The 12,893-nt window shown below is 40.4% G+C and overlaps 1 long non-coding RNA gene across 2 annotated transcripts in view; it reads left to right on the plus strand.

The window, feature by feature from the left end:
* The window catches only part of LOC110215527 (uncharacterized), a 46,643-nt gene extending 34,369 nt beyond the window's left edge, over positions 1 to 12,274 (plus strand). The window contains exon 3 of one of the 2 annotated variants that reach the window (XR_013483079.1): positions 10,843 to 12,274. This is a non-coding gene — a long non-coding RNA (uncharacterized LOC110215527). Of the gene's footprint in view, positions 1 to 7,623; positions 8,626 to 10,842 lie in introns of those variants that run through there. The other variant, XR_013483078.1, reaches the window with a different exon arrangement.
* The last annotated feature ends 619 nt before the right edge of the window (positions 12,275 to 12,893 follow it).

A 12,893-nucleotide genomic window follows, 5' to 3' on the forward strand; every position in this document is an offset into this window, starting at 1 on the left:
CAGGATTTCTCCTGCAATCTTCCATAAAAATATTTTTCTCTTTGAAAAATGAAGATCATCACCCATGCCCTCCTTGGAAGCTGTATCAAAATCCTTTCTCCTTTTATATGGATAATCACCCCCTGCCACTGCCTCCTGTGGTATTCATGCTGGAACATCCCGCTACTCCCATGGTTTTCTTCTTACCCCATCAGAGAGGTAAGATAGAGTTCAGGATAGTAAGATTGAGAAATGGAAGGTGCCTGATAAATCTTCTAGTCTAATGCTCTCACTTTGCGAATGAAGAAACTGAGCCTTGGAGAATGTATGAGACTTGTCAAACCCACCCAGGTGATCTAGGGTAGCAAGTCACAGAGATGGACAGATTTCTCTGATTCTAAATTAGTGTTCTCCCCAGTGAACCCAGGAGCACAGCTTGATCCCAGGCAGAAGTGAGGTTAAACCTCGGAAGCTGGTACCCAGCTCTAAGACCTGAATCCTGCCACAATGACAGTAGGCCTGTTGCACATTGCATGGACTCTGGTAAGGGGCTTGCAGGTGGGTCTATAGATGAACTCACCATGTGGCCTGATAAGGAGCAGTGGGAAAAAAATGTCTAGGGTTAAAAACAAGATTTTGCACCTGCCTGAAAGTGGAGCACACATGTAGTTACACATTAATAGAGGACCAAGGCATGCCTGGGACCCAGGACATGCAATAGAAAACCAAACGAGCATATTTATTGCCAGGAGAGTCATAATACATTACTTTTTTCAGCCCCCAATCCCTTTCCCCCACTTTTCATTTTGGGCCTGTCACAAAGCTAAAATGACAGGTGTACAAACGGCAGTCCTGAACATACAAGGAAAATCCTGCCTCTTCAGTAAGGTGGTGCCCAGTCTGGTGCCCTGGAAGCAGTCTGGGAATAGACAGTGCAAGAATAAGAAATGGAGAGAGGCAATGGTCTGGAGAAAATTATTTTCAGGAGCAGCACCAAGGGGGATCAGCATAAGAAAGATAGAAAGAGAGATAGGGAAGCTGAAAGGGAGAGAGAGAGACAGAGACAGAGACAGAGAAGATCACTGGCCAATAGATGAATGTCTTTATAGCGCTTTGTGGAGTCTGTATATAATTAAAAAGCAAAACAACATGGTTATGATGAGTAAGTGTGCTAATATCTCTGTTAATAATAGCAACACTAATAAAGACAGCCAATATTCATACAACACTGGGTAACAAAACATTAAGAGATTCTCAAGTGTCATATATGATAGCAATGAAAATGATGATGATAATAAAAAGAAATGAGAAGCCATTTTCAGTGGGTCTAGAAATGTGATATGATCCAGGTCCATAATGGAGATGTGCAGAAGAAAGTACTCCTGCTCCTGTCCCCCCTGCCACTACCAAAACCACCTGCTTCCTGAGATCTCCCAGCAGCAGTATCTTGTCTTTCTTTTTTAATGTCTTGTCCTCTTTCCACAAACTCTTGCACTGTTTAACAGGACTCCTCCCATGAGGGACCAGCATAACAGCCAGAAGAGTTTGGTTTGGCAACCTCCCTTTCTGAGGCTGTTATGAAACCAAATTACCAAATTCTTTCACAATTGGCAGCATGTCAGGCAAGGGCAAAGGCCTATGGGACCCTGTAGCATTGCGGGGAAGAGAGGACAGATTCCAGGGAAATGTAAAAGGAGACCCTGATATTTTCTTTTGGTGACAAGGGCCAACAGGTTATACTTAGAATTCATGACAAACTGAGAACAGAAGTCCCTGAGACAGCCCTGAGGCAAAGGGGAAGGACAGTCTGGCTTCCATAAAGCTTGTCTCTTTATGCCCACCTGTCTTCAAAGGACAAATTAACCACTACCTGATGTCAATGTATGCTAGCCTCTCCACTTCAAAAAGCCTAGAATTCTATTTCCTTTGATCTACACTCTCCAGACTGTGTTTAGGGGCACAAGGGGCGGAATAGAAGGAGTTGGGGGATAGGGAATCTGGCAAAGTGTTCTCTCTCTTTTTAAATCTTTTGTGGGCTCTCCCCTCTGCCACTTTATTTTGGTCCATGAGATCTGGGTCAATAGTGATGAACAAATGAGAAAGAAAAGAAAGGAAATGACAAATTTTTACTTGGAAGTTATCTGTAGTATGTATGTGACAATGCCAATTATGTGAATAAAAATAACAAGTCATTTCTTGTGATACATAAAAATCAATTGTGACTTTCTAAAAATTCACATGTTTGTGGCCTTCAATCCTAAGGGATTCTCTTGTTCTGTGCCAGGGGTTGTTAACCTGAAATCCTTGGACTCCCATGTAGTTTCAGAGGGTTTATAAAATTAGATAGAAAAAAACCAATGACATCTTTATTTCAATATAAATGGAAATCCTTGGTAATCCTATGTATTTTATTTTGTGCATTTGGAAACACAATTTCTGAGGCTTCTGAGCACTTATTGAAAGATGGTAGATTATTCAATCTGGCTTTTATTTAAAGAGGTAAATTAGGTTACCCATGCCAATCAATCATTTTGGGACATCCCTCTAAGAACTAATAGGAGCTAATTAGAGCCCCAAACCATGTAACCATTGGCTTAGTATGGGACTCTGATACTTCTAAGATGGAATCTTTTTTCTCTCTGATCTTTCTAAATATCAGCTGAGGATAATAGTTCCAATAAGTTAGTTGAGAAAGATAATGAATTCAGAATTGACAGGCATTCTTAGAGAAATGAGAAAGATAAAGATGCAGATGGAAGACTGAGGTATGTCCTAGGATGACTGGCATGAAAACTAATACCATTTGGCTATTTGGCCAATACCAATGGCTAAAACTCATCTGGCCATCCCAATATGCCAGCCAACTCAAGGCACGTCACCATCTTCAACATCTTTTTCCTGCCTCTAAAAATGTCTATGTCACTTCTAATTCTGTTCTGTCATTACCATTGCTATCCTCATTCAATATTTACTCCATAGCCCACATGTTAAAAGAACACTGTTAAATGCTGTACAAAACAATTTAAATTACAGTCCAAAGCCCATAGTTTGAAATCTGGTTCTCTTGTAAGCTAAATGTAAGAAGAGAAGGTCTGCAAAGTGCTTTATACATGTGAACTCATTTGATCCTCCCAACAACCCTATGAGATGGATGTATTTGTTATTATTTGTATAAAAAATAGGCAGAGACATTAAATAATTTTAGGCCTCTGCTTAATTTGTGTGCATGGCCAGATCTCTTTCAGTATAATCTAATAATTATTATTATAATAAACTAACATTTACCATTTGATACTTAAGAGGATCTTTCTTTGTGTGAAACAAAACCCTGAATTATTATGAAATATTACTTGAAGAACTGGGATGCCTTTTTGAAAGGTCTGCAGTCAGAAAGGGTCAGCTTATTAATTTCATATTCACCCAAAGACTGCAACTACAGCATAGACTGTATGGTGACTTCATCACTCTCTGTGTACCTAGTACTATGGTAGTTAACAGAATCACTCAGCCCAATGATAAGTTCCATATAATGCTGGGCCCCCACCTGCCCAAAGAGCTTGTTGTCTACATAAGAAAATGGACATGGATAAACAAATAAAACATGTTCAGATTCACAGACAAACATGCAAATGAGTTAAGCAAATCATGGAGGATGAAGAGGGATATGTGTGTTGTTCATCCTCCAAAGAGGGTAGATCAAGGAAAAAACACTCACCACTCAATTTATGGAGTTAGAAAAGACTATTGCGGAGAGATTGGAGTTTAAGGGGTTTTGAAGAAATGGCATATTTAGTCCCGGAGAATGTTCGTTTACTGACTCACAACTTATTAAATTTTAAACAAAGTACCACAAAGGGTAGAAGAAGAAATGAAGAAAGCTTTTTCTTGATCAGGGCTATCCTCCAAAGCAACATAAAAGGGTTATTCCAGACTTGGAGTCAGAAGACCTGGATTGAAATCCTGCCTAGGCTACTTACCAGGTATATGGATCTGGGCAAATCATTCCATCTTTCTGAGCCTCAGTTTCTTCATCTGTTACTTGGAGATAATGGTAACTAAAGCCCATTTTGCAAATTTTAAGGCACAATGTAAATGCCAGTATTACTGTCTTGAGCCCAGTCTTGGTTCTTTCACCATTGAAGAGAATAAAAGGTATAAGGTAATAATGTTGTTTTATATCAATTTTTTTCTCTTCTGTTTTTTTTTTATTTTCTATCTTTCTAGCTGAACTGAATTTATTCACAAACATTACTTTGAATGCCTGCAAATGCATCCATTCATTCAACAAATGCTCACTGAGAGCAATTGCTGGTTTGTGTTTGCTCTAATTCATTCAAGGCACCATGCCAGCGATTATCGGAGACACAATATTGTACAAAATACTGCCCCTCCCCTCAAGAAGCTTGTAATCTATCTAAATATTTTAACTAAATTAGTTGAATCTTATACCCCCTCCTCATTTTAAAAAATCTTTTTGAAGGATTTTGTTCAAGGGCTATGATTTATCTCCAATGTTTACACACACAAAAAAAATTATCTGGGAAGATACCAGAAGGGATATGTTGATAACTTAAGAATGCTAAGAAAAGGCTAAATATAAGAAGCTAAATTAATTTCTCAAGAATTACAGAAGTTAAAAAATCAGTATTTCTAGTATCAGAGTTTGTGATGGGCCATGAAAGTCCTTTCTTCCCTGAACTCATTCATTCAATCCTGTTAGTTTACTCTGTGGTAACAGATGACACTTCATTTTTGCGTAGTTAGTTTTTTATTGACTCCCTCTTACACCCCCTTCCGCTTTTTCCTCTCTACTTTTCAGTTTCTCTATCATCATAGTGAATTTCAGGGGGTGGGGAAGGGGAGTGGTTTCTGGCTACAGGTAAGATCCCAAGCAAATTCAACTAATCTCTGGGCTTGGTGAAACCTCTTTGCTCAGAAATTTTATGGCCCACTGGAATTGATGGTTTGTGTTTGCTCTTCAAATAAAGGAACCTTGGAGTTATAGGAAGGTCCTTTTCAGGGGAGCTGCTGACTTTTGAAATCTCAAGTCCTGTTCCTTATCAGGCCAGTTTATTACAGGTTTCATAAATGTTTTATTGAGGGACTAGTGAGGCATTGCTGACCAGGGGTGGTGGCAGCTGTCTCCAACTTTCCAGCATTGTTGACAAGATCAAAGGACAGATTTACCACCCTGATAAGATCTGGAGGATAAGATAGGACAAATCCCAAACTGACTTCTTGTCTCTCTGCTCCATGGACAAACAGCCAGAGTTTGTTTTCCTGAATCTCTTTTTCCTTGCTTTCTAGTCCTTTGTTTCTGGCCTCAATGGCAAAATCAACTGCACTCCCCAACACAATTCCCTACTCCATTTAATCAATTGCTGACTATTCTCCATGATCCCTAACCCTCCAGGAATAGTACTGTTTTGTTTCTACCAACATGTTTGCAGCATCTCTACTCATGAATAAAATGAACTTTTCTGCTGTAGACTTGTTAATGTGATTGGCACCCATATATTGAAACAAGAACCACTGGAAATAGAAAGATTTTAATTTAACAGTGAGATGGTCAACAACTAGGTGGCATGGTGTTGGGTAATGTTTCTATGAGCCTATGATCCTATAATGAAAGTACTGTTGAGTGCCTGGAATGAGACTTGGTCTTTAAGTGGTAGACTTACTATCTAAATCATTGTATACCCTAGTATTATATAGCAGAACTAGTCCAGAGTCAGCAAGTGCCCAAGGGATATTGAACACCACAAGCCCGTGCTGTCATCTGATCTTAGACTTTTGAACTCTTCCTGAGCGAGTGAGGCAGGGGTAGAGAAGAACTAGCTGGAAGGGTAGTGTTTTCAGTCACCACAGCTCCAATCTTATTCAGGATCCCTGATTTCCCTCAGATTCTCAGTCTGATAATCGAAACACAGAGTACTTATTTTCTTGGGAATTAGAGGATCTCCATTAGAATCCTGTCTCTGTGTAACCCTGGGCAACTTGTTCGGCCGCTCTAAGCTTTGATTTTCTCTGTGAAATGAGCCAATTGGATGAGTTGACTAAACCCTAAGGTCCCTTCCAACTCTAACACCAGAATTCCCAAATTCTGGACATTGGCAACTAAGGTCCAGGCTCGATAGCTGCTAGGATCAGCCTCAGACAATGTGTGAAGCAGGCAAATTGTTTCATTTGATTTACTTCAGTAAACATTTATTAAGAGCCTACAATGTGCCAGGCGGTATTTTCTTAATGTCCGTCCTTAGTTTTTCCTCTGCCCCCACTTCTTCATGATGATCTCAGTCATGTTATTTCGCTCTCAGAGCCCTCACTATGATATTCCTCTACATCTGTTCTCCAGAATAATGCCGCATGCTTTGAGACTTTCTCTGGCTCTTCTCCTTTATTAAAACTGACCTGTCCTATGTTTTTTTTTTTTCCGTAATAGAAAATTGTCACTTTGGAAAGTAATATGATAACCAAATTTTCACTAAAGTGGTAATGACTGATAAAGCAATTTGTTAAGGAATAAGCTGCTTTTTCAAATGAGAACTTCTGGAATTCATATCTTAACCCAAAGGAATGAATGTAAGGCATTAAGCAGACTAGTAGTAGGAATGTGGGGGAAGGAGACAAGAGGCATTTAAATGCCTTTCAAATCAGATTATCTATGATTTCTCCCACAAAGAATACTGGCTCTGACAGATGATCCTGGTGTGTCTGCTCCCTCTCAAGGACATACTTAGCCTAGGTCTAAGCAACCATTTATACTAGAAGTCAGTCATTACAGGTCCAGGATGTCTTAGTGGTAAAAGCTTAGAAAAGTCCTCTCACTTCTAGTTCTGGGGATATATTTTGGGATAATCATTGAACAATCAACCTGGCAACTCTGGGCCTGCCTAATGATTATAAAGACAACGTAGTGCCATGGAAAGAGGTTTTGGAGTGATCTGGGTTTGAATCCTGGCTGTTCCAACTAATAATGGCTAGCATTTATTATAGCACCTTTAAGGTTCACAAAGCTATTTCATATATTATTGCATTTAATCTTCACTACTACCTGTGAGGCAGCTAGGTGGAGCAGTGGATAGAATACTGGGCCTGGAGTTAGAAAGATCTGAGTTCAAGTCTGACCTCAAATCTGACCTCAGACACTTATTAGCTGTGTGACCCTGGGCAAGTCACTTAATCCTGTTTACCCCAGTTTCCTCATTTGTAAAATGAGCTGGAGAAGGAAATAGCAAACCATTCCAGCATCTTTGCCAAGAAAACCCCAAATGGGGTCATGAAAAGTCAAATACACAACCTGTGAAATAGGTGCCTTTCAACAGATGAGAAAACTGAGTGACTAAATAACCCACTGAGTGTCACAAAATTGAAGTGTCTGAAGCAGGATAATTTGGAAAGAGTTTTGGAGGGAAAAGGAAGTGGAGGGTAGGCTTGGATGGTAGGAGGAAAGGCAAGTGTTCGAGGGGGGGTGGTCAAGCAGGTTTTCATTTATCAGTACAAGTCAACTCTGTTCCCTCATTCCCAGGGCATAAGAAACTCTTCTTCACTAAATCATCACCCCCTTCACCCACATTCTAGAAAACACAAAGTTAAACATTAAAAGACCATATATGTATATGTTTGCTCATCTTATCTCTTTAGGAACATCATGGAAAGCAGCATGGAATACTGGAATGAACCCTCAGTTTAGAGTCAGAAGACTCCGGTCTGCACAGTTCTGACATTTGCAGGCTGACCTTGGGTTAGCTCACCTCTCCGAGGCTCAGTTTCTACATCTGTGAATATGAAGGGGTTGGATCAGATTCTAATTCTTTAAAATTATATGATCTAGTCAATACATGATTAATTTGTTTGCTTAAAAATATTTTGTGATGCCTTTCATTTTTAGATCATATTCATTTCTTGCCATATCCCTTCCTGCCCTTCCCTACCCAGTGAGCCATCCCTTATAACAAAGATTTTAAAGGAACGAAACCAAAAAAAGCTTTAGAGTAAAACCAGACAACGCACCGACTATGTCTGACACTGTACACAACATTCCACACCCCAAGCCCCCCACACCTTCTTTGATTAAGTATTGGTACATATGTAGAGCCTTGTCAATTATCATAATAATTGTACTTTGGCTTAGGAGGGAAGCAAGTGTCCATAAATCATTAGCTGTAGCCTAGGGCTAACTGGCATTCCCAGCTGTTTGTGCATCACTAGGATATAGTATATGAATAAGAAGCCTACTGTGTGCATGTGTTTCTTCAAATGTGCAATGACAGATCAAGTGTCCTGTTTTTAAGTATTAGCATTAGCCAGAAAATTTATTTTGCATCATGATTATCACCATCATCGAAATTCTCTTCATCTTCACGTTATTGGTAATAATAACAATGATTGGAGTTGTAGTCAAAAGTGACCTAGATTCTTTCTGGTAGAATAGGTTGCTGCTTTTCTGAAAGGGCAGAGGGGGAGGAGTAATAGAAAATATTTCCCTCTCTGCACAACCTAGGGCACAGCCCCTCTGTTCCAACACTCCTGAGGCCTCCTTACCTATGGTGAGGGGGCAGGGTTGGAGCTGAGAAGGGACAGAAACAGGGAGTACAAAGCTAAGGTGATTTTCTAGGCCTCCAAGTCCCTAGAACCACTCTTGAACTTCAGAAAAATAAATGCCTAGTGTGCTAGGCAGGGTGCTCAGCATCAGTGGGGTCTGAGCCATCCTCTGGGAATAGTCAGGTAAAAGTCTGCTACCCTAGGAAATTCTGAGCAATGGGCAGACAGATTTTCTTTCCTCCTTATGTGGCCCAGCAGAGCTTAAGGATGAACTCTGCCAAACCCCAAAGGGATAGACTGGGGCAAAATGGTGTTATCTTCAACTTTGTGCACACGTGCGCACACACACACACACACACACACACACACACACACACACACACACACACCCCAACCCACAAGCAATATATAGAAGACACCTTGTAAACCTTAAAGGGCTATCAAGTTATCATTGTTAATAACAATAATTCTGATAGCAATGTGAGTCATGGAATTAGAAGTGTAATTGTTTTCATTTTCTAGGACACAAAACCAAGGGAGAGAGAACTTGAAATCTGAATGCCAGTTAAGAACTGAGATGGAAATGTGTGTCTTCTGGCTTTGGATTTAGTTCTGGGTCCGCTCATCAGATAATCTGGGAACAGTGGGAGTAGATGATACAGAAAATCAGTAAGTTCAGGACTGAAAAATGAAGTTTAGTCTTCAATTAGGGAAAAAGTTCCATCTAAAATGGGCAATTTAGAGCCTTCAGATATATCCCTGGACTTTCAGATCATCACAAGGTGGGATCAAATCACAGGGCAGGCTTGGGAGATTGCCATGATGACTAGACCACCAGGCTGAGTGTCTAGGGATAGCTGTCCCTGACTATGCCCATGATATTCTGAAAGAGTACAGGCAGTTCAAGACCCTCACTTCCCCTCCTCCACGTGCCCCCCCCCCCAGCATCTGGGAAAATGGTTTGACAGTCCACTCTAGTGTATCCTTCCCTGGATCCCATCCAGAAGAGAGGCAGGTGTCATGAGGCTATCTTCAGAGCTGGGCAAGGCATGCCATGGTATGGAGCAGGTTGTTTTCTTCCCTTATAGCACTCTGGTCAGATTCAAAGCTCCCTGGACTTCCTTCTCTGCTTCTCCATTTAGGGAGCAAGCAGTTGTCTCTACTGACCAGGACAGAGAATAGCACTGGTTGCCACCCCTTATGCTTTATATGGCCAAGGCCAAGGAGGCTGGGCCTGGTGCAAGGGAAGATGGGGGTGGGGTTGGGGGGATGTGATGGAGAAGGGAAACTTTATTGTCTGTGAAATTGTTTCCAAAACATTATCAACTCAGATTATTGGCCCCAAATTTCAGTCCCCAAACCAGAGAGTAATAGGCTTTTTACAATGTAGTAAAAAGGGTATTGACTGGTTCTGGGATTGTCTCATTCTCCATTTACTTCACTCTTTTATCAATATTGCCATAATTTGACACTTGTGAATGAAGGAGGATTGTAAAGTGCCCACAGATCCTGTAAAACATGTTAAATAGAGATTAGTATTACTACTTGTTTTAAACCCTAGTAAAAGATAATTAAATTGACTGATGTGGCTGTAAATCTCACTTTTATCAAATCCTCACTCTCAATCCTTATGATTTTATAGCATCATTAATGCTCTCACTAAATCATTCATCTTGCATGGTCAATGTCACCTGGAGGAGGAGGAGGAGAAAATAGAAGATGAAGTCTCATCCAAACCCAAGTCTGTGCTGGCTACTTCTTCTGACTTTGTGGCTGTTTTTCTTTCTATATGAAAGGTACATGAAGGTATCATAGGTCAGGGGATCATATATCTAAAGGTGAAAGGGACCTCCGAAGCCACCTAGTTACTGCAACCTCCTCATTTTACAAATGAGGAAATTGAGACTCAGAGAGGAAGGAGTATGCCCCATCTTCATACAAGTAATAAGTTAGGAGGCAGGACCTCAATCTGAATCTAGGTCCTTTGATTGACAATGGCGGGGCTGAGGCCCACTTATCTTGCCCCACAAGAACTGATTGTTAAATTTTCAGTGTGAATGTTTACACCTCAGAAATCACTGAATGTTAGAAACTAGGACTTGAAGTATTGTTTTGTTGATTGTTTAGATCTAATAAGGTGATGGAAAAATATTAATAATTAAGATTAAACTTAAAAATTTATTGTGTGTACTTTTCCCCTCCTGGAAAGCATTTATCTTCACACCCCTGTTCCAAACCCAGGGCTTTTTCTACTGTACCATAAGTGCCATATTTTCCCCATGTCATGTTGCCTTTGAGTGGTCTATGTCTTTGTTTCAGGAATGCTAAAGGAACGATCAATGGACAGGAAACCAATAAATACTCCAATTGGCTTGGTCAAGTCTGCTGCTGGCCATGGGAGAAGGAATACCCAGCCTGGCTTGTTTGGATAATAGTCGTTCTGCTTTGGACACTTCAGGATCTACCGGTTTTAGTGCCTTCGGCTGCCACACTTTAGTCAAAGTTCTTCATAGGAGCTGCTTTCAACACTGAGATTCTCACATGTGGTCAAGGAGCAGGCCTCCTTTGAAAGAGGGTCAGGGTGCAGAGATAAGTAAAATGTAATGAAGCTGAACCATGGTGGGAGAAGCACAGTGCAATGCCAAAAGTGTGGCCTGAGAGTGACTTGATTTGAGTTGGAATTCTGGCTCTTCTCCAAGGGACTCTGGGCAAGTCATTTCCCCCATTCTGGGATGGAATATCCTTATTTGTAAAATCTGAGGATTGTTCTAGCTCTTGTGGTTCTACAATTAGGTTAGACGCAATAAAGATAATGAAAGGATTCTTAATAAAAGACAATAGGGAACATTTCCTATTAATGACATTAATTAATTAATGACATCCCCAAAAGAAGGATTCCTGGCCAGGATAGGCTTGGAAAGCTAGAAGAGCTTCTAGTGCACAGACTAGAGCTTAGAGGTATTGATCTTCCAGGGGCTCTGGAATAGTCTATGTTACCTCCTTGGAAGTTAGGACCAAGCCCAACCAAAGTAATGGAATGAGTCCTACTCCTAGCTTGTATTTATAGCTAGCTAGCATTTATAAAGCACTTTAAGATTTGCAAAGTGCTTCACAAATCTTACTTTATTTAATCCTTATAAGAATCCCCAGAGGTAGGTTCTGTTATTATCTCCATTTTAAGGTTGAGGAAACTGAGGCAGACAGCATTTGAGTGACTTGCTTAGAGTCACACAGCTAATAAAGTGTCTGAAGTCTAACTACACGACTGTTCATTTGCTTCTCTCCTGGTTCATGTGTGCACATGCTGGCGACTTAGAATTGTAGTTGACCATTAGAGCTAGAAAGGACCATAGAGATCATATTAAGTCACAAGAGCACAGATTTAGGGGAAGCAGCACGACACGGTGGATCGAGTACTGGAGTTGGAACTAGGAATTCCTGGGTTCAAATTCTGCCTCAATTACTTTGTAGCTGTGTAATCCCAGGCAAGTTACTTAACTCCTCAGGTTTCCTCCTCTGTAAAAAGTGGATAACAATAGCACACATTCACAAGGTTGCTGTGAGATAGTATATGTAAAATGCTGTGTAAACCATAAAACACTATATAAATACTAATTATTTCTGCTGTTAGAGATACTGCTTTTTCTTGTTGCTGTTGTTTTAAGACTCTTGGACAATCACAAGTATATCTACGATGCCAAATAACATTTATCGTGCAAAGAATGTCTTAGTCTTCACTATGGGCTAAGAATTATTTAGTACTGGATCAACTCCAGGATTTGAGTCCCAGTTTGGACATTTATTTAACTATGTACTATATTCATACATATGTAACTATATGTATATAAAGTATATACACATAGTTACCATGTATATATATGTATGTGTGTATTGTATATATGTATGTGTATGCATGTATGTATGTGTATACACGTATACATATATGTGTATATATGTGTACACACACATGTACCCCCTGAACCAAACCAAACTTGGGGCTTCTCTGAACTCATTAAACTCAATTCCTTCCTTAGTGAAATGGGATGAAAAGTATTTGCACTACTCTCTCCCTCACAGAGAGATTGTGAAGAGAGCATTTCAGGCCCTGGTTGGCCCTTTTGTTATGTTGGAGAGATCTTCACCATCCCGCTAATAAGCAGGAATCTTCAAGAGTCCCATCCTGGCCAATGATGTAAGGACATTACCCAAAAGGTCAGTATCCCCAGTACACACCAAAGAAGAGGCTCTCAGATATGTATGCTTTTACATATCTATTCCTGATGTTAACCAGGGGTCTGCGAGCTCCTAAATGCCCTCTCTTCAAAGAGACCAGTGGTCTGATTTTGGGGCAACTGTCTTGACTTTTGGCC

Source organism: Phascolarctos cinereus, unplaced genomic scaffold (genome assembly GCF_003287225.1).
Source record: "Phascolarctos cinereus isolate Bilbo 61053 unplaced genomic scaffold, phaCin_HiC Scaffold_726;HRSCAF=1367, whole genome shotgun sequence".
NCBI classification, from domain to species: domain Eukaryota; kingdom Metazoa; phylum Chordata; class Mammalia; order Diprotodontia; family Phascolarctidae; genus Phascolarctos; species Phascolarctos cinereus.